The following is a 22,224-nucleotide window of genomic DNA, read 5'->3' on the forward strand; positions in this document are numbered from 1 at the left end:
AGACAGAAAGAGAGAGAGAGAGAGAGAGTGTGTGTGTGTGTATGTGTAGGGAGAAGAAAAATCATTCCATACAATGTTCATCCTTTCCCAAACAACAGAAACTAGTTATTTAATCGGAGAAAATCTGAACGCACTGAGAAGACTCCAGGGTGCTTCTGTTTCCATTTTCTGGTGTGAGAATGCCTTGTGACAAAGAGAAGATAGGGCAGATACAGGGCACGGTAGCCTTGCTTCCAGCTGCCTGCTTACTGCGTTCCCTCGAGGCAATACGTGGTTGGGAGAGAGAACAGCTTTGTTACAATTCCAGTTCCACCATTTTGGAGAGAAGACAAAGCGCTCTCAGCTTCAGTTTCCTCATTTATAAATTGGGGATAATAATCGTACTTAGGTCAGAGAGTTCTTGTGAGGATTAAAGCACTTAGCACCATGTGGGGCTCATACAAAGTGCTCAGTAATTTAGCTCCTAGGGTTATTTTTATCTTCATTAGTCCGTAAGGGGTGGGAACCCTGAGGTTATGCTCTCCTGTGCCTAGCAAGTCAGTAGCATCAGGCCCTCGGTCAACAGTGTGGCTCCATGTGGTCCTGTCATACCCAGCCCAGCCCGAAATAGGGTCGGGCCCCAGCTCAGGGTCTGCGTTTATCCTCCGTGGAAGGCTTGATTCCATCCTCGTGTTGCTGCTTCCCTTGGACCTTGCCTAAGTCAGTATATCTCTCAGAGCCCTAGTTCCCTCCTCTCGAAAATTGGGGAACTATTCATTTATTTATGTATTTATCTTTTTAAAAAAAATGTTTTATTGGAGTATAGTTGATTTACAGTGTCGTGTTAGTTTCAGGTGTACAGCGAAGTGAATCAGTTATACACATACATAGATCCACTCTTTTTTGGATTCGTTTCCCATATAGGTCATTACAGAGTGTTCAGTAGAGTTCCCTGTGCTATACAGTAGGTCTTTATTACTTATCTATTTTATACATAGTAGTGTGTATATGTCCATCCCAATCTCCCAATTTATCCTTCCCACCCTTACCCCCTGGTAACCATAAGTTTGTTTTCTATTTCTGTTTTGTAGGTAAGTTCATTTGTACCCTTTTTTAGATTCCACATATAAGCGATATATGATATCGGTCTTTGGCTTAGCTCACTTAATATGATAATCTCTAGGTCCATCCATGTTGCTGCAAATAGCATTATTTCATTTTTTATGGCTGAGTAATATTCCATTGTGTGTCTACCTACCTATCTATGTATCTGTCTTATCTGTACCACAGCTTCTTTATCCATTCATCTATCAGTGGACACTTAGGTTGCTTCCATGTCTTAGCTATTAACAGGCACATGAAAAAATGCTCAATATTGCTAATTATTAGAGAAATGCAAGTCAAAACTGCAATGAGGTATCACCTCACACTGGTCAGCATGGCCATCATTAAAAAGTCTGCAAGTAAATTCTGGAGAGGGTATGGAGAAAAGGGAGCCCTATGGAAAACAGTATGGAAATTCCTCAAAAAACTAAAAATAGAGTTACCATATGATCCAGCAATCCCACTCCTGGGCATGTATCTGGAGAAAACTATAATTCGAAAGGGGGAACTATTTAATTTTTTAGGGTTTAAAAATTTTGGATACTATTAATTTAAACCGTATTTGTTTTAAAAACAAATTGATCAGGTTCAAATTGTGTAGAGAAGACAGAACTCTCAGCTCTGAATGAGTCATCAAAGAATGTCTCTGACTTTCTCTCCTTTGAAAAAAATGCCTGCGCTTGGATTCCATCTTACCTGATCTTCTGATGTAATTGGTCAGGGATTTCTTTGGCTGCATGGGGCCGAGTCACTGATTTGGGCCTCTCACTGTTGTGGTCTCTCCCGTTGCGGAGCACAGGCTCCGGACGTGCAGGCTTAGTGGCCATGGCTCACGGGCCCAGCCGCTCCGCGGCATGTGGGATCTTCCCGGACCGTGGCACGAACCCGTGTCCCCTGCATTGGCAGGCAGACTCTCAACCACTGCGCCACCAGGGAAGCCCCACTGATATTTTTTAAAAAGCTCTCCTGGTGGTGCAAAGGTGCCCACAAGGTTGAGAAGCACTTAGCAAGCCCGAGGTCAGACTATGAATGGGAAAGGCAGGTCTAGACTTCCTGCTTTCCCCGTTTCTCCCTGTATACCGCCCCCAAGTTCTGGTTTAAAAGAGGTCTTCTGAACAGTTTTTTTCTGTGATTTTTTTTCCACTCTTTCTCATAAAAGTGAGGTATTAAATAAACACACTATTCAAACACTTCTATTAGTTGGCTTCCGTTTAATTAAAGTTTCATTCTGTGCTGTTCTACCTTAACCTTTTGCTTGTTTTCTTACGATGATGTGTTCTGAAACCTTCATTCTCAGATGCTTTCTTTTCTCAGCACCTTCAAAGCCACCTCTGAAATGTAATTGCATAGCTGCGCTCCTCACTGAGATCGTCAGCCTTTGTCAAATACTTCGTTCTTCATTGTTGTTCTTTTCAATCTGTATTAGATTCTCCCCAGTTGCGGCCTGTTTGTTGATGTGATTGTGAAGCACCGTGTATTCCCATGAAGTATTCGAGTAAAATAAGATCAAGTGCCTTTTTTCCCTCTTTGATTTGTGTCCTCAGTTGTTTCTGCTATTTAGGGGTCATTCAGACTACTATCCTGTACCAAAATGTAACTGGAGTTGTGTTACCTTTTTTCATTACCTGTTGCAATGAAATTGCCTAAAGTTTCTTAGACATTGATGCCTGTAACTACAGTAAGGCTTGGTTAAAATTCATCATGGACTTGAATACGTATTAAGTTCCCCTTGTCAGTTTCAGTAGGATAATTGAACGAAATCTCAGCTTAATAGAATTAGCTAACCCAAAACAGTTTACACTGTTCTGTTTTTTTCCTTTTCAGAAATCTTCGTGATATTCCACACCTGTGTGCTGAAGACTTTGACCAAAGCTGCTGTAGGGAATTGGCATCCCCGGAAAAGGACGGCTTCCAAAATCAGGGAAACTTTCAGGAGATTCCAGGCCCAGTGGATCTTCTGAAGGTAAGAGTGAAACAGTTTTCTCTTTGCCTTTAGAAGTCTAAATGAGCTGTTCTGTCTTCCGAGATCTGCTTCTTGGAAAAGAGTGAATAAGGGAATAGGTTATTGATAATTCTTGGTAAAGAATTGAGAGTTTTTGTTTTGCAGGAGATTTTTTTTTTTTTTTAGTAGTGGTGAAGGAAATCAATTGGCTATTTTGACTGAACAAGAATTTATTTAAAGTTTGGAGCTGTGAAATGAAGATCTATGAAGACCTACTTGAACACACACACACACACACACACACACCCCTTAAAAAAATTAGTAATGTTTCTCCTCCCAGAGAAATTTCTTATGCCTTTAGGGTTTCCCTCAGCCTTCATTTCTGCCTTACCCTGCCTTCTAGGATTGTTTTAAGAATCAACCAATATAACTTATGTGAAAGCACTTTGTAAACCATGATGTATTATTTGCATAAGTAAGAAAAACAATGACTATTTCCGAACATTTATAACCCTCCAAAATACCCTCATACGCTCCAATCTGTTTTCCTCTATAGTTTGGTTCATTTTTATTTCGATTCAGTAAACTTTGCTAGGATCTCAAAAAGCAAAGGTGATAAGTCCTACCCTTCAAGGAATATCTGTAAGTTGCAGAGATAAATGCATAAATAAATATGACCAACTCCAATATGATATAAATATATCGAGAGTACACTAAGGAATGGAAATGGAAAAGGCATCAAATGCAGCCTGGGGCTGGAAGATTGTGTGTGTAAAAGCAGGCTTCCTAGGGAAGGTGACCCCTCAAATGGGCCTTGAAAGATGAATAGGAGTTAGCCTGGTAAAGAGCAGGGTGGGGTCGAGGAGGGCATTGCAGGCAGGGGCGGTGGGATAGGTGTGTGAAACCCACATGTGGAAGTAACACGTTTTCAGGATTGTTGAACCACAGGTATGGGTGTGGCGGGTGTGTGTGTAAGTGTAAGCACTGAGGGGTTTTTTAAAAATCGAGGTATGGTTGATTTACAATGTTGTATTAGTTTCTGGTGTACAGCAGTGATATATTCTTTGTCAGATTCTTTTCCATTATAGTTTATTATAGGATATTGAATATAGTTCCTTGTGCTATACACTAGGACCTTGTTGTTTACCCGTTTTATATATAGTAGTGTGTATCTGATAATTTCCAAACTCCCAATTTATCCCTCCCCACCCACCTTTCCCCTTTGGTAACCATGAGATTGTTTTCTACGTGCGTGAGTCTGTTTCTGTTTTGTAAATTAATTCATTTGTATCATTTTTTTTAGATTCCACAAATAAGTGATATCGTATGATATTTGTCTTTCCTTGTCTGAGTTCACTTAGTATGAAAACCTCTAGGTCCATCCATGGTGCTGCAAATGGCATTATTTCATTCTTTTATATGGCTGAGTAGTATTCCCTTGTATATATGTACCACATCTTCTTTATTCATCCATCTGTTGATGGGCATTGAGGTTGCTTCCATGTCCTGGCTATTGTAAATGGTGCTGCAATGAACATTGGGGTGCATGTGTCTTTGCGAAGTATGGTTTTCTCTGGGTATATGTGAAGAGTGGGAATGCTGGATCGTATGGTAATTGTATTTTTAGTTTTTTAAGGAACCCCATACTGTTTTACATAGTGGCTGCACCAGCAGTGTAAGAGGGTTCCCTTTTCCCCTGAGGGGTTTTAAGCTGGCAGTCATTGGCGTTTTAGGTGTGTTACCCTGGAGAAAGTATAGAAAAAGAGTTGCAGGTGAGCCAGATTGAAGGAAGGAAGATCCGTTTTGTAATGATCTGGGGAAGAGATGGAAGGGCTAGAATTAGAGTAGAAGCAGTGAGGAATAGAGAGAGTGAAATTTGAAAGAGCTAGAGTATTCTGGATTTGGTGATAGTTTGGGCATTGGAAGCAAGAACATGTTAGGACTTGGCATTGGCAGGTTTCTGACTTGGGTGACCGAAGCATGATGATGTCATCAAGGGGATTAGGAGGGAAGCGGACTTACTGTTGGAGAGGAGAGGACTTTGAGGTATATTTGGGACATATATATTTCAAAGATAGGTTGAAATATCCACCAGGCAATTGGAAGTTTAAGTACGGTGGTTAGGGGAGGGTTCAGGGCTAGCAACATTGACTTGGGAGTTACAGGCAATAGTTAAAAATAGGAATTTGATTTTGTACTTAAGCCCTCACTATTATTCATTCTTACATTTAAAACACAACTCATGGGACTTCCCTGGTGGTCCAGTGGTGAAGACTCCATGCTTCCACTGCAGGAGACATGGGTTCGATCTCTGGTCAGGGAACTAAGAATCCCACAGGTTGCGTGGCACGGCCAAAAACGCACACACACACACGCACACACACACACAACTCAACACATTCTCAATTTTCATTTTATTTTGCCATTACCTATCATATCGTTTGTATCTGTACTTTTTGGCCTTATTTTCTTGGCATGATAAATTAGGATTTTTTCTCATGACAAATGTTGTGACCTTCTGAGTTTGATGAAAGGAAGTTTCAACCAGTATTTGAAAAACCTTGTAAACCCTAATATGTGGGAGACTTACAAACGAGTGCCATTCTCCATTTTAATTCACAGTGGTATAAGGAAAGTGCTTGGCTTTCCGAAGTTTAGTTCATTTTCTGTATACATCGAGGCTTCTTGTCAATTCCTCACGTTCATTGCTCTGCCCAGGATCTGAGCATTGCTTATGGAAGACTGAGTAGGATCTTTCTCACATTCTCCAGAGGGGTGGTGCCAGGGTCCCAGCCTTTGGGTCTTCCCGGCATCAACCCAGAATGTCATTAAGGAAGACTTGTAACAGAGGCTGCACTGTTTGAGGTCAAGTCTATCCGAGTTAGACTTTTGAAGTACATTACTCAGAGCCTTCTTTGAGGGACTGTCATGGGTAAAAATTTTAAATTCAAATAATACTTACAACAGTGCTATTTTGAGTGAATTTGATTTGATTACCATGGCCCTAATTAATTTACTGATTTTTTTTTCTCCTTAAGACCTGCTGGAAAATTACAAAATGCCCCTTTTTTCCTCCTTCTAGTTGACTTCTCTACCATCCTTCCAGAAACTTTCAGGATCAGTTAATGTCACTTCCATTTTTATACACAAGACAATTCATCTGAAGCAAAATTAAGTAACTTGCTCAGTGTTGACAGCTTGAGCCGGCGCCCTGGCCTCTTGGAACTCATTCTGTCCTTTCCACTTCAGTATTTTCCTTCTTCTTCCAAATCTTTATTGAACCGTGAGATTACCTATGTGTCTTAAAATAGGAAATTGAATTCAGTAAATCAGTTCACACTGATGGCATATGCTTTGGTTAATCACTCTATGTTCAACAGATTTTGCTTTACTGTTTTAGGCTCTGGTTAAGGTTTTATTATTTTTTATTTTTGTACCTACAAGTTTTTTAGCATGGATTTTGTTTTTTGGCGTCCTTTATTTTCTCTGTACTGGTTCCACTGCTAAAAGGAAGGATTGAAAGAGAATCAAAATCACCTATGTTTAAACTCCAATTAAAAAAGGGCTATCATCTCAATTCATTATCAAGTCAATTTTTTCCAAGTAGGTACTTGCAGTACCAATGTGTTAGGCACATTAGCTAACACGGCAAACACTGGCCACACAGCCCAGTTTTCTGAAACATCCTATTTTTTTTTCCAGTTTTATTTCCCCTTTTTTAATAAGAGATAGCGTTCATACATTAAAAAAGGCACTCCTCATGTATTTTAAAGACAACACTTTTAAGCAGAAGCTATTTCAGTTTGGGTGAAAGACATCGCAACACCCAGTGAATTTCATGTATAGAAGATGAATCCATGGAAGTGCTGAGTTGGTGTATCTTAGAATGACGTCACATGAGTGCAAGTTGGAGGTGGTCTGAAGGACAATGAATTATTCTCTGAAATTCACAGAATGGTCAGTCATTGCCGTGAAACCAGTGGGCTGTAAATCATCAGGGTGCTGGTACACGACGTGATTCACTCTCCTGAGAGCTGCCAGTCATAAAAGGAGTTTCCAGTTGCTTATGTGCAGAGCCCAAGAAATACGTCTCCCCGTTTTGGTCTGTCTCTTTTTCTGCCTTCCGGTCTCACTCATAGTCTTTGTGGGATAGACACAGACTAATATGATGTTTTCAAACCAGGAAACCCTTGGCAGTTTGTGTTTATGGAACTAGGAGTGGAGACAATATATCGTGGATGGGAAACAGGTAAATCACCCTTCGCTTGGTAACGGGTGAGAGCCATGGGGAGACATTGCCTTGACATGTTTGCCCTCTGCGTAGCTTGGCCACCTTGAGCAGAATGACGACATGAACAGAGATGGACAGGTGTGGAAGCTTCTGTAGACAGTGAACAGAAGATGGTGTGATGGCTGGGAAAGGGCAAGTCAGCTTTCACCACCATTGTTTGGCTTCGTGGGAGCTCATCTTACTGTGGACAGCAGTATTGGGTGGCTGCTTCCTGCTCAGATTCCAGAATGAGTATTTCACGTACCATTATGCCAGCAAAGCAATGGATAGCGCTTATGTGACCTTTGGAGTTGCCACTTAAAAGTACTCAGACTTTGAAATATTCAAGACTGCCTTCCTTCTACCCTGTGGGTAGAATACAGAATTCCGCTGGAGGGGGTTGTTTAGGGCAAACTCTTTGAAGGTAAAAGCCATCGGTGAGTTGCCAGGGTGACACTTTTGAATGGGCAGTCTTCCAACAGGCTCAGATCATACTTAGCAGTAAAACGTGTTACTCTATGCCCTTTTGTAGTGTGGGATTTTGAAAAGAGAGGGGACAGGAAATGCTGAGCCACCAGCTTTGGGATCCAAATTCAATCCCACTGTAGAGGTCACAGACATCAGCAATTTGTGGGCCATTTCGATGGAGGACAATGCCAGTGGATTTCTAATCAGATAATGTCCTGCTGCATTTGAATTTTCACTCTCCCCTGCCTTTTGTCGTTTGAGTCCTTTCGAAATTACTCTTGATTCAGATTTATTATTGACTTTTTGAACTCTGGCTTCTGCGCTAATATCTTGCTGCTCATGTTAAAATGACTAGAGAATTTATTTTTGCATTCGTTAATAGAATAGCAAGGCAGTATAATATGAATTTATACTCTTCACATTTTCCTGTAATATAAGCTGGATTCGTTATCCCCCGGGGATCTGTTTCAAATTCATGTCCTAATGAGACATTCCAGCTAGTTGTTGGCTTTCTAGCTTTTAAAAAGCTTCTCCGTAATGGATAGAGAACAATAAATAATGCATAATTTTGATTTTAAACTTTATAAACATTTTTGATGGTTCTCATTATAAAATAGAAAATGAATAGAACGTCCTCTTCAATGATCAGTAGTATAAGTATTTGTATTTTTTTTTTTTTTAGGCAAGAACCATCCTGAGGCAATTATGTCTTTTTAATATGGTTTAGAAAATAAAATCTATGAGGAAAGATTATGGATAAAAACATTACTGAGGACGCAGAGCGACTAATAGGGTTTATTCATCCTTTGTGACATCTTCCTTCAGAGGACATGTGTATTATCGTTGACAGAACTATTCAAAAATGATGATATCCACTTACCACTATTGGTAATAATTATCTGTTACCAATATTTCAGATTATTCTCTCTCTTTTGTTTCCCCTCTTTGCTATCAAAGTTTCCAGTCATCGTATTAGTATATGTGTATCATACAGAGAATGTGACACAGCAAAGGGACAGAGACAGAAAAAGGTGAAGAAAGCGACGGAAAGGCAAGAGATAGATATTTTTCATTTCCTACCCATAAACCAAAGCAGTATTTGTAGTCTTTTTTCCCACCTCTGCCTTATTTGTTTGATTTCTTTGACATTAAAGCTACATAATTTCTGTAACTTACCAACCCGTAAACAGGTACCCAGAACCATATCCTAAGTTGGGGATCCAAAAGTAGAGTCACTGTAGTAGAGCTGTGATGTGTCACCCAGATCCCTTGACCCTTTCGGGACTGAGGTACTTTTTCCCCAGCTTCTGGGGATCCTGACTGCTGAGAGCTCACAGCTGGGTCCCTCCTTGGTGGCTACCCTTAGCTGTTAGCTAAGGAGAGCTGCCTCACTCAAGATTCTCCTCCCTGCTCCAGGGCGGCAGCGTACCTTCAATGGCTGGTCAATTTGGGGACACAAAGGTCCTTGCCCCAATTCAGGACAAGGCTGTAGGGCCTGTACGATCCCCCGGGGCTTTTGTTGTGACCTCACTACAGTCCAGCTTCTCCCAGTGCCTTGTATGCTTTGTTCACTCTACCCTATATGTTGAGCCCAGGAGCCCTCACCAGTGAAACCCCCACATGTAAATGCTCATCTCAGAGTTTGGTTCCAGGAAGCCTGACCTGCAGCAGCCTCCATACCTGGACCATGCCCTTCATATGTGTGTGAGTGTGTGATCATGTATCTTTAGAGCACTGTGAAAAGACACTGGCATTAGAATCATAATCAAGATCTCTGACAGTCTAGCCCACACCATCCCTGTGAAAAATGGGGATAACAATACCAACCTCTTAGAGTTGTTGCCAGGATTTGATAGCAAGTATTCAGTGCCCGGCACACAGGAAGCTCTTCATAAATTATAGCTTTTGTTGTAATTGCCTGCAGATAATCCATAAATAGTGCAGTAGTTCCGACCAGTTGATTACAATACAGAATGTTTTTTTTATTTGTTTGTTTTTTTGTTTGTCTTGCGGTACTTGGGCCTCTCACTGTTGTGGCCTCTCCCGTTGCGGAGCACAGGCTCTGGCTCACAGGCCCAGCCGCTCCGCGGCATGTGGGATCTTCCTGGACCGGGGCACGAACCCGTGTCCCCTGCATCGGCAGGCGGACTCTCAACCACTGCGCCACCAGGGAAGCCCCCAGAATGTATTTTAATGTCATTTTTATGACAATATTTATTTTAGTAGAGGATCAGGTTAATCAAAGATGCATCACCTGTACATTTAAATAATTCTTCCTCATTGTTAGTTTTCTTTTATTGAGTACATGAAGAAACTGGGCAGGGTTCTAAAGGGAACCTGAAGTCATTAAAGAGGTGAATAGAAAGTCCTATGGGAAAAAAAATTAAAGGCTCTGGAATTAAGATTGGAAGATTGACAGGTAACTTGCCTTCTAGCTTCAAGTAAGTGGAAGTCTTTTATGAGGGGACTATTGGATGTGTTTTGTCCATGTTGACAGAGGACAGAACATGAGAAAATGGACATAAATTAAAAGAGGAAGGTAGTTGGGTTTGTATTAAGGGAATTCCTCTGTTCTTGGGCAATAGTAAAACACAGGAAGGGACTTGTAAGATATATATTTTTAAAAATCTTCAAAAAAAAGACAAGACAACATTCAGTCCTGAATCACTGAGATGCTTCCCAGAGAATTTATGGAGAACTCTGAACTCTGTGATTCTCTGATTTCAGATTTCAGAAATGATGCTTCCTAGAAACTCAGACACATATGTTCTGTTTTGCAAATGAAAGATAACTACTGTTTGACCACTTTCATTTTCTTTTTAACTAAATATCTTACGGTATCTTTGCAAATGTTCATAGGCACCTCATATGTGGTTCTCTGATAATTTAGTAAATCTTTTTCATTGAATAGGTGTCTTTCTGTCCATTTAAAAATCTGACAGGTATTATCACAATTTTCAATCTTACTGTATGTCATCTCTTTATATTCTATATAAAAATAAACTAAAGCCTACCGTCCTGGGCCATTTATCTATATCCAGTGTAAGTTCTTTTGAGACTCGGATCTTGGCATGACATTGTTAAAATGAGCACTCATGAGTATTAAATCACTCTGAAGGGCTTTAGAACCCCAGCAAGAAGTGTGGAACTTTGGAGAACATCTTTTTCAATCAATTAATGGCTTAGAGATAAGATTAAAGATAGGGGACTAGGTTTTTAATGTTCTTTTAAGGCCTCAGAGTCGAAAGATAAGAGGAAGCCACTAAGATGTTTCTCAGTTACTAGTAAGTATATTGGATTTTGCATTTTCTCCTTGGCATGTCTTGTCAAATAGTCATAGGCAGAGACAGAATGAGGTGGGAGAAGGAGCCTTGGACTCCGGGCCAAAATGCCTGGCTGTGCTTCCATCACAGCCAAAAATGGTCTGTTCTTCTCTCATAGAACTATGTCTGCATGGATTCCCTTTGGATCTCTAATCGCAGCACCCTATTTTAGATTCTCATCACACTATGGTATCTTCTCTCAAAAGAAACCCAGCAGACCTAAGGGTTCAACCTCTGAGGGTTCAACCTCTGAGGCCCCCAGCCTGGGGGCCCCATCACACCTTGACCTAAAGCAGTTCTGCTTTATTTATTTTTAAAATATGCACAAACACGTTAAAAAACAGTCTCATTATAAATAATTTTTAATCTAAAATTTCATTGATAAAGGGAAGAGAAAAACAAAAAAGTCTGAAACATCAAGTATTTGTGAGATATTTGGGGGAAATTTGAACAAAGTGAATAATATTTAGCTATTAATATAAGGATTGTGATTGTATGATTTTGCTAATAGCAGTAATGGTGCTGCATTCTTATCTGTGAAAGATTCTTGGGTGAAGAATTTATAGGTAAAATTATATGATGTCTGGGATTTGCATTGTACTCCAGTAGGAAGTTAGAGGTTTCAAATTAAGTAAGACTGACCAAATAATAATTTCTAACTCTGCTAGTGACAGCCAACAATATGTGTATAGCAGCTCTGCTTTAATTCATTGATTATTTTAATTTTTTAAGCATACACAGGTAGATAGAGGTTCTGTTTAAGATTTCACTTGATTAAATGCATCCATTAATGGAAACATGAGTTTTACATGTATTCCTACTGATCCCATGTCGTCAATACTCTCCGCGGTATATCCCATTGAAATAGCCAATTTCATTCCTTCTGTTACTGCCATATTAAAACTCTTCAAATGGCTCTCTGTCTCATGAGGGAAAACATACACAACCTTTACCCCGGTATTCCTGGCCTCCCTCCCTGCCGCAGCAGTGGAGATGGCCTCGGTGTTCTAACACAAGATTATCTTTTTTGGGGACTTCCCTGGTGGCGCAGTAGTTAAGAATCCGCCTGCCAATGCAGGGGACACGGGTTCGAGCCCTAGTCCAGGAAGATCCCACATGCCACAGAGCAACTAAGCCTGTGCGCCACAACTACTGAGCCTATGTTCTAGCGCCCCTGTGCCACATCTACTGAGCCCACGTGCTGCAACTAATGAAGCCTGCATGCCTAGAGCCTGTGCTCTGCAACAAGAGAAGCCACTGCAATGAGAAGCACGGGCATGGCAACGGCAACGAAGAGTAGCCCCCGCTCACTGCAACTAGAGAAAGCCCGCACATAGCAACGAAGACCCAACGCAGCCAAAAATAAATTTTAAAAACCCAAAGAATAAAAAAAAAGATTTTCTTTTTTTTTTGAAGTCTGGAAAATTTTATTAACAAGTTAATTTAGAAGAGCAGAGTACAAAGCTGTACAAACAATATGATTCCAGTTTCATATTTTCATATATATATGTATGTATATATACACTCTATGCAAATATACAATATATACGCATCAAAGAAGACTGGATGTAAATGCACCAAAATGTTAACATTGGCCCTTTAAAGGTGGTGTTAACTATGGCTGATACTTTTTTCTATTATTAGCAGGTGTTACTTTTATTTTGCTACTTCAAGAGATAGAATGTTTCATTATCTGGGGAGATATGGCCTCTGTGAAATAAGCTGTATAATTTATGTTTTTAATATTTTATTTTTAAAATATATTTTTAACATTTTATATTGGAGTATAGTTGTTTAACAATGTGTTAATTTCAGGTGTACAGCAAAGTGATTCAGTTATACATATGCATGTATCTATCTATTCTTTTTCAAATTCTTTTTCCATTTAGGTTGTTACATAATATTGAGCAGAGTTCCCTGTGCTATACAGTAGGTCCTTGTTGATTATCTATTTTTTTTATATTGCCTCACATTTCTATCGTACTTTTTTTGAATTCAATGTTTAACTCATTATTTACTTATTTATTTGGCTGAGTAGGGTCTTAGTTGCAGCAGGTGGGATCTTCATTGAGGCATACGGGATCTTTCTTTGCGGCGTGTGGGCTTCTCTAGGTGTGGCGTGCGGTTTTTCTCTCTCTAGTTGTGGCACAGGGCCTCCAGGGCGCGTGGGCTCTGTAGTTTGTAGCATGCATGCTCTCTGTTGAGGCACGCAAACTCTGTAGTTGTGGCACGCAGGCCTTGTTGACCCTGGCATGTGGGATCTTTGTTCCCGGACCAGGGATTGAACCCACGTCCCCTGCACTGGTAGGCGGATTCTTTACCACTGGACCACCAGGGAAGTCCCTGGTTATCTATTTTATATATAGCAGTGTGTGCATGTCAATTTCAAACATAAGACTATCTTGATCTGGTTATCGAATACAGAGCCTGAGACTGTGTGTGCTCTCAGAAGCAGCTCGTGAAATCGAGGTCCTATCTGATTTTGCTCAGCATCATCTTTGCCTTTCTAAGCTATCCAAGCCATTCCATTCCTTTTGAGCACACCTCATCCACAAAGCCTTCCTCAATTACTCCAGCCCATAGTAATCAGGACCATGTCGAAATTCTCTTGCATGGGTGGGCATTTATACTAGTCTACAGTACATTGTACCCAGTTTGACAATGGTGTTATGTAGACTGTGTGTGTGCATAGTATTATTTTCGCCCCCTGGGGCATCAGGGAACAGTACAGCAGTCGGTGTGACCACCACTCACCTGGGGAAATAGGCATGCTGGGATCATCCCCACGTGTAAATTTTCAATGTAATATGTGCATGAAGATAAGAAGGGAAATGTATTCTGGAAATACATTTCAGCAACGTGGATGGAAATAAAACTTGCCTTAAGTTGCAACACATTAAAGCTCAAAGAACTTTAAGACCAGATGGTATAGGTTTTAAGCCTAATTCTGCCTCTCACTTTGCGTTCATCAGCAAGTTATTTATCCTTTATGACCTTTTTAATAACTGTAATAATACTGCTATTCTTTGTTCTTTGCACTTCACAAAGTGCTTTTGCATGTTCTTTAATTTGAACTTCACAATGACCCATAAGGTATCAAGGTAAGCTATTATCTATCAAAGAAGAAAACTGAGCTTGGGGCCATGCCCTCACATCTTAATGTGTTAAGGTGACAGTAGGCACTGAAACTCAGATCTTCTGGCTTCTATTTTATTTACTAAACTGTTACTGAAAGTGTTATCTACAGACCAGCTGTGTGGGCATCACCTGGGAGCTTGCTAAAAATGCAGAAGCTCAGGCCTCACCCCAGACCTGCTTTATCAGAATCTACATGTTAACAAGATGCCCAGGGATTCATACATACTTTAAAGTGGAAGAAGTACTGTAGTATAAGAACAGTTTAATAAGCCTCTGAGGTACAAACATGAAAAGGGTTTTAAAATTTTTGTTCCTATTGCCGCCATCAAATCTCTTCTGTCAAATCTCCCTTCTCTTTGAAGAGATCTTGAGCAGATCTGATAGATTTTTAGTTACTTTCAGGTTTTTCATAAGTTTCATACACTGTAGTCCAGTTTTAAAGCTTCAAACTTACATGGAAAGAAAAGCTTTCCTCTACCCCAGCCTAGCTTGTGCCCTTCAAAAGTTGTGTGTTTTTTTTGCCTGTTCTTAAACCAAATGTACTTACTTCCAAGTTCTGACTCTTGGTGATGTATCATGATGATGTTCACTTTTCAGAATAAGAAATTCAGTTGCCCCACTTAGTCTTCAGTGAAACTCAGAAGTAAAAACCAGGGACTTCCCTGGTGGTCCAGTGGTTAAGACTCCGTGCTTCCAGTGCAGGGGATCTGGGTTCGACCCCTGGTCAGGAACTAGATCCTGCATGGTGCAACTGAGATCCCGCACGCTGCAACTAAGACCCGGCACAGCCAAATAAATATTAAAAAAAAAAAAGAGAGATAAAAACCAAGCTCACATACCCAGCATAAAGTAACCAAGACATTTCAGTCTCTATTCACTATATTCCACCAGGTTATTGGCCCAAGGATGACTTATGGTTGGTTGTCTTTGGCAAAAACTGAAGTTGATAAAGTATGAGACTGTACTTCATTAAAAAGAAACATTTCTCAACCTCTTGTTCTTAATTTTTATTTAAGTTTTTCAGTCTTCTTTGGCTTGGAAGCCAAGAGTTAGATCTGTTCACCATTAGCCAAATGACTGCCCTTGGATGTTCAAGATGGAATTCCATTCGAGTCCCTGCGGACTGTGTTCATTAGAATTCTTAAGGGTTGTGTATCCCCCTGTCCCAGCTATATACTTTATCAGACTTCTAATTCCTGTCTTAGTCCCTGAAATGAAAGTTTCATTTTGGGCCTCCCAGCTACCTCTTCCATGTCTTGTTTGTTTTCACTTTAATGTGACAAGAAAAGGCAGCTTTTGTCTTTGTTTCTGGTTAGCGGACTTCATAAATATTCATTAGCAGTTTCCCTTTCCAGCTACTATTTTGTAATTTGTAATTTTTAAGTGAAACCTGAAGCAAAAGATAGCTCCCACTACTCACTTTAATACACTTGAGTTGTTCATCTTTATTTTGGAGGTCGTGAGCCACACAGGAGTGACTTTTGAAGGCTGTTTTCCTAGGCTACATCATTCTGAGGAGGCACGGGCTCTGTGTGTGTGTGTGTGTGTGTGTGTGTGTGTGTGTGTGTGTGGTGTGGCTTGCGGCTCAGCGGGTGAGTAAACGGGACAGGAGTGGAAAGAGTATTTCCAGAGCATTTGCAGGAGCGGTGCGCTAGGCAGTGTGTCCACTGTCTCACCTTATCTTCACAAGGGCTCTGTGAGACAGGTGTTATTATATCCATCTTACAAGCCTGGAACCAAAGCTAAGAAAAAGTGAGTGATTTGCTCCAATCCACAAAGCTAGTAACCCGAGGAGTGGTGGTGACAGATTCTGAAACTTGTGTGTCCCACGGTGCTCTTCCAGTTGTTCTGTAGAAACTGATAGTGGGCAGTTTTGGAGTTATTACCTTTAGAAAGTCGATATGTTTTTTATTTTGGTGTATTAAGTTGTTAATAACAGTGTTACTATGCCTGGGCTACTGGAAGGGGGAGCCTGCTGTTCCCACCCTCACTTCAAATGGAATATTACTCAGCCAGAAAAAGAATGAAATTGGGTCATTTGTAGAGACGTGGATGAACCTAGAGACTGTCATACAGAGTGAAGTAAGTCAGAAAGAGAAAAATATATTAAAGCATATATGTGGAATCTAGAAAAATGGTACAGATGAACCTATTTGCAGGGCAGGAATAGAGATGTAGATGTAGGGAACAGACGTGTGGACATGGTGGAGGAGGGGGTGGGGTGAATCAGGAGGTTGGGATTGACATACGTGCACTGCTTTGTGTAAAACAGACAGCTAGTGAGAACCTGCTGTATAGCGCAGGGAGCTCAGCTCAGTGCTTTGTGGTGATCTTGATGGGTGGGAGGGAGGTCCAAGAGGGAGGGGATATATGTATACATAAAGCTGATTAACTTTGTTGTACAGCAGAAACTAACACAACACAACATTGTAAAGCACCTATACCCCAATTAAAAAAAAACAAAAAACCTGAGGCTGGGCGCTGGCCCTTAGATGCCAGGGGATTGACCCAGTATTTCCATGGATTGCCCTTTTAGTTAGTGCTTTCTTTACTGGATAACAGCTCTACCATTTTCTGTCTGTAGAGCTTTTTCCCCCACTTTCAAGAAAGCTCTGCTTTGCAGAAATGCGTTCCTTCCCCCCTTCCTCTGGAAAACAAAACAGATGCAACTGTTAGGTGACCCCGCGGGCTCAGCACCACACACGTAGCAGTTTTCATGCAGCCCCTTTGCAGCCTCCCATGCTTTCCTGAGTGTCAGCAGGAAACGCACACACCCTTTTAAGGGCTGTTTTTCTAAACTTGCTAATCAGGCAGCTAATTTCTTTGTATCGTGAGTCTGTTTCTCGATCGTTGCATCAAATTCCGCCTGTGTCTCTCCTTATTCACCTTAGTGGCTGTGGACAGAGGACCCCTCCTGGGTACCTTTCTTCCTTGGATAGGGGTGGCATTGCCCCAAAGCCACGTAAATCTGCGCATGTTGAGACCAGCCCGAAGCAAGTCTGTGCCAGACTCTTAAAATTTTTGCTGAAATCTAAAACACTCTTTGCCTTCGGATACAAAATGGAGGCCCTTTTTTTGGAACCTAGTAACACTCAAGAGTTGTCTGTTATCTGCCAGGCAAGATGTAATTAGACTTCCTATGCAATTTACCATGTGATTTAGGATATGTGTTTTTTTTAAAAAAAAAGCCAAGGGCGGGAGTATTTTTAAATAATGTTGATTTATCCCCCCTGAATATAGAAGTAACACACATTCACTGCAGATAATTTAGAAAATGAAGAAAAATGTGAAGAAAATAAGGCAGGTAAAATGATTATTAACTTTTTGATGCGTGTTTCTTGTTACACTCACACACATACATAGATGCGCACACAACATATTTAGGTTTTTGCGAAACATTTTTAATGGCATTAGTCCTTGGGGCATTAATGCCAACCATTTTTCTCCTTTTCAATTATTTTTAGAATGGAATATTACCTATATACAAAAGAGAGGGAGAATAGCTCAGTGTTCAGGACCATTTACTATGGACACAGATTGCCTAGATTCTGGTCTTGGCTCTACCATGTGCTAGCTTGGAACCTTGGGAAAGCCACTTAATCTTTCTGTGCCTCAGTTTCCCCATATATAAAATGGGGACAAAACAGTACTTATTCATAAGGTAAGCTGGTAGCTATTATTATTTTTTAAAATGAAAATAACATATATGTAAGGTGAAAAGAAAAACTATACATAATCTAACATTGTTATTTTGCTTGTGTTTTATTCCTTGATCACACCTCTTGCCTTCCCCCAGAGGTAATGTTACCCTACATCATTGTTTAGCTTTACATATTTTGAACTTCATATAATCAATCTCATACAAATTTTTACATAACACTGTTTGTGAGATTGCTTCAAGTTGATGTTTTTCAGTGCCAATAGTATTATATATCACACTTTTTTATCCCTTTGGGTTGTTTTTAAATTTCGTGTTATTATAAGCGGTGCTGCTATGAACATTCTTGTACGTGTCTCACGATGCTCACCTGCAAAATTTGTTGCTGTTGTTCTTCTGCTTTTTGTTTCTTTAAGGAGTCTACCTGCTGGGTAGTAATGTATGAGCATCTTTGATTTCACTAGATAATAGAGAATTGTTTTCCAAAATGGTTGTATTTGTGTGCATAATACTTAAACCAGAATGTATACAAGATGAAAAAGTCTGTAGGCAATTTGACTTTTGCTTTGTGTAGATGATATGCCTTTTTTCTCTGTTTTTAAGATGTTCTCTTGTCTTTGGAGAGCTGTAGTTTTGCTATAATATGTCTAGGTGGTATTTCTTATTATTCATCCTTCTTAGTATATATTGTGGTTTCTATGTCAATGAATTCATGTCTCCCATCAAATGTGGCAAAAGTGCAGCTGTTACTTCTTTGAACATTCCCTCACTTTCATTCCTCCCCTTTGAAACTCTTAAGTGGACTTACTTAAACCTTCTCATTTTATTTTCTATGACTTAAACTCTCTTTCATATTTTTCTTTTGCCTGTGCTGTATTATGGATCATTTATTGAGCTCTATTTTCTTTTTAATAATACTGTTTTTAGCTGTGTCTTATATGATGTTTATCATGTATTGAGTTAAAAAAACTTTCTTAAGTTAGTTGATTTTATTGTTCATTTTCAGAAGTTTCATGTTATTTTGTAAACCTGTCTGGTCAACTTTATAACATTTTACCCTTTGTGTTTTAATTTTGTTAGTTGTGGTAAAATACACTAAAACTTTTTTTTTTTTTTTTTTTTTTTTACCATCTTAACCGTTTTTAAGTGTACAGTTCAGGTAAGTACGTTCACATTGTTGTGTGGCCAATCCAGAACTCTTTTCACCTCGCAAAACTGAAACTCTGTCCCCATTAAACATCCCCATTTCCCCCACCCCCCAGCCTCTGGCAGCCTCCGTCCTACTTTCTGTCTCCATGAACCTGACTTTTCCAGGGACCTTAGATAAATGAAATCCTACAATATCTGTCTTTCTGTGTCTGGCTTATTTCACGTAGCATCGTGGCGTCAAGTTTCATCCATGCTGTAGCATATATCAGGATTTCTTTCCTTTTTTAAGGGTGAGTAATATTCCATTGTAAATTCCTTTGTGAGTTTTATTATCATTTAAATTTTTTTAACCATTTCAGATATGATAATTTTTATTAGTATCTGATCATTATAATATTTGACATCTTTGGGCATCTAGATCTGTTGTTCTGCTGGCTTTCCTTCGTGGTAGTTGTTCTGTGTTTGGTGGTGTTCTTTACGAGGTTGTAATAGAATGAACTTCATACCTGGGAATCCTGAGACCTCTCGTAAGGAGGATTTTAACTTCTTTCTGTCCGGAATCTGGATGCTACCAATCTGGAACTGCATTAGTCTTTCAGGCTTAATATCAGATTTCAGGAGCAGCCCCTACCTCGCAGTGGCCTCAGGCTTTTTCAGCTTTCACTCTGCCCCGTGTTTGTTAATCAGCACCATTTTGGTTTCAGCTGTTTTTTCCCCATTTTCCTCCCTTCTCTTCCATAATATTCTTCCCTTATCTTTTCTATTGCTTCTTCCTTTTTCACCGTCCCTTCTCTTCATTCACTATGCTGGCTGACTTGTCTGACTACTCTTCAGATTCTCTCTTTGCCTTTGGAATTCTGAAGTTTTACTGTTATGTTTAGTTTATTTATTTTTGTGCTATTTAAAAAAAAATCCTACTTGTTATTTATTCTGCTTCCTGAATCTGGGAGTTTGTATATTATATCCATTCTGGAAAACTCTTAGGCATGATATCTTTACATATTTTTTCTCCTTCATTCTCAATATTATCTCTCTCTGGAATTCCTATTATATATGTTATTCCTTTATCTTTACCCTTCATGCCTCTTAACCTTTTTTTTTCTTTTTAATTTTGTCTCAATACAACTCCTCAGTATTACTTTTTTAAAAAATTATTTATTTATTTTCCTATGTTTTTGGCTGTGTTGAATCTCAGTTGTGGCACATGGGAGCTTTGTTGAGGCATGTGGGATCTTCCGTTGTGGCGCACGGTCTCTTTGTTATGGCACTCAGGCTTCTCTCTAGTTTTGGTGTGCAGGTTTTCTCTCTCTAGTTGAGGCACATGGGCTCAGTAGTTGAGGCGCACAGACTTAGTTGCCCCGCAGCATGTGGGATCTTAGTTCCCCGACCAGGGATTGAACCCACGTCCCCTGCATTGGAAGGCGGATTCTTTACCACTGGACCACTAGGGAAGTCCCGCCTCTTAACCTTCTTCACATATTTTTTCTTTTTTTAGTTTTTTTTTCTGTTTCAGTCGGTTATTTTCCCAGTTTTGTGTCTTGTTAGCTAGTTGACCAACACAATAAATTTTTCACTTGAATAATTATATGTTTTATTTCAGAAAGTTCTGTTTGGTTCTTTTTCACATCAGCTTCATTTTCATCGTTTCATATTCTTTGCTTATGTATTCAGTTTCCTCTTTAATGTTTTTGATAGCAGACAGTTTATATTTTGATTCTAATAATTCCAACACATGAAGTCTTGACAGCTTGTACCATGTATTCTTTCTGCTGACTCTCACTCATGGTGTCTTGCTTTTCCATATAATCGAATTTTTTAAAATTGTTATCTGTGGGAATTCTGTAAGGTCTGGTTTGAGGGTGTGTTTCTCCACGGAAGATTTAGATTTGTTTTAAGGGAAATAGGACTGGTTTAAATTAATTCATTGGCTTTGGATTTCTGGGAATCATGCAGAGCGTAAGTTAGGACCTGAAATCCCAGAGGGGGAGGGTGTGGTGGCTTATGATTACAGCTTTTCAAGGAGGCTTTGTTATCCTTCGCTCAATATCAGAGTCAAGACGGACAGTTTTCTTGGCCATTTCCCTTTATATGGAACTTTTTTTCTACTTCACCAAGGGCAGAGCCCTTGGGAATCCAGTTTTCATGCAATTGCCTCTATTTTGACTTTTCTCCTGATACAGATCCAAGACCCATGCTCTTTTTTTTTTTAATTGAAATGTAGTTGATTTACCATGTTGTGTTAGTTTCATGGGTATGGCGAAGCGATTCAGTTATACATATACATATGTGTGTGTATATATACATATGCATATATACTCTTTTTCAGATTCTTTTCCATTACAGGTTATTACGAGATACTGAATATCGTTCCCTGTGCTATACAGTAGGTCCTTGTTGTTTATCTATTTTAAGCATAGGAGTGTGTATCTGTTAATCCCAAACTCCTAGTTTATCCCTTCCCCCCACCTTTGGCAGCCACAAGTTTGCTTGGTGAGTTTATTTTTATTTTATAAATAAGTTCATTGGTACCATTTTTTTTAGATTCCACATCCAAGCAATATCATATGATATTTGTCTTTCTCTCTCTGACTTACTTCACTCCGTCTGACCATCTCTAGGTCCATCCATGTTGCTGCAGATGGCATTATTTTGTTCTTTTTTATGGCTGAGTAATACCCCATTGTATGTATGTACCGTATCTTCTTTATCCATACACCCAGTGATGGACATTTAGGTTGTCCATGTCCTGGCTGTTGTAAATAGTGCTGCAGTGAACAATGGGGTGCGTGTATCTTTTCGAATTATGGTTTTCTCCAGATGTATGCCCAGGAGTGGGATTGCTGGATCATATGGTAGCTCTATTTTTAGTTTTTTAAGGAACGTCCGTACTGTTCTCCATAGTGGCTGTACCAATTTACATTCTCACCAACAGTGCAGGAGGGTTCCCTTTTCTCCACACCCTCTCCAGCATTTATTGTTTACAGACTTTTTGATGTTGGCCATTCTGACAGGTGTGAAGTGAAACCTCATTGTAGTTTTGATCTGCATTTCTCTAATAATTAGGGGTGCTGAACATCTTTTTATGTGCCTGTTGGCCATCTGTATAAGACCTGTACTCTTGACACCTCCACCCTCCCCCTCCTTCCCAGAAATTGGTGATGGAAAAATACCTTTAAAGTAGTTACTGGTTTCA

The 22,224-nt window shown here is 39.8% G+C and overlaps 1 protein-coding gene across 1 annotated transcript in view; it reads left to right on the top strand.

The window, feature by feature from the left end:
• The window catches only part of NRCAM (neuronal cell adhesion molecule), a 322,524-nt gene that overhangs the window by 64,782 nt on the left and 235,518 nt on the right, over positions 1-22,224 (top strand). Inside the window, exon 2 of the mRNA XM_029234463.1 lies at positions 2,908-3,046. The gene's annotated coding sequence lies outside the window, so the exon portion shown is untranslated. The remainder of the gene's footprint in view (positions 1-2,907; positions 3,047-22,224) is intronic.

The sequence above is a fragment of the Monodon monoceros genome, unplaced genomic scaffold (genome assembly GCF_005190385.1).
Source record: "Monodon monoceros isolate NGI ecotype Baffin Bay Population unplaced genomic scaffold, NGI_Narwhal_1 Super_Scaffold_2, whole genome shotgun sequence".
Classification (NCBI taxonomy): domain Eukaryota; kingdom Metazoa; phylum Chordata; class Mammalia; order Artiodactyla; family Monodontidae; genus Monodon; species Monodon monoceros.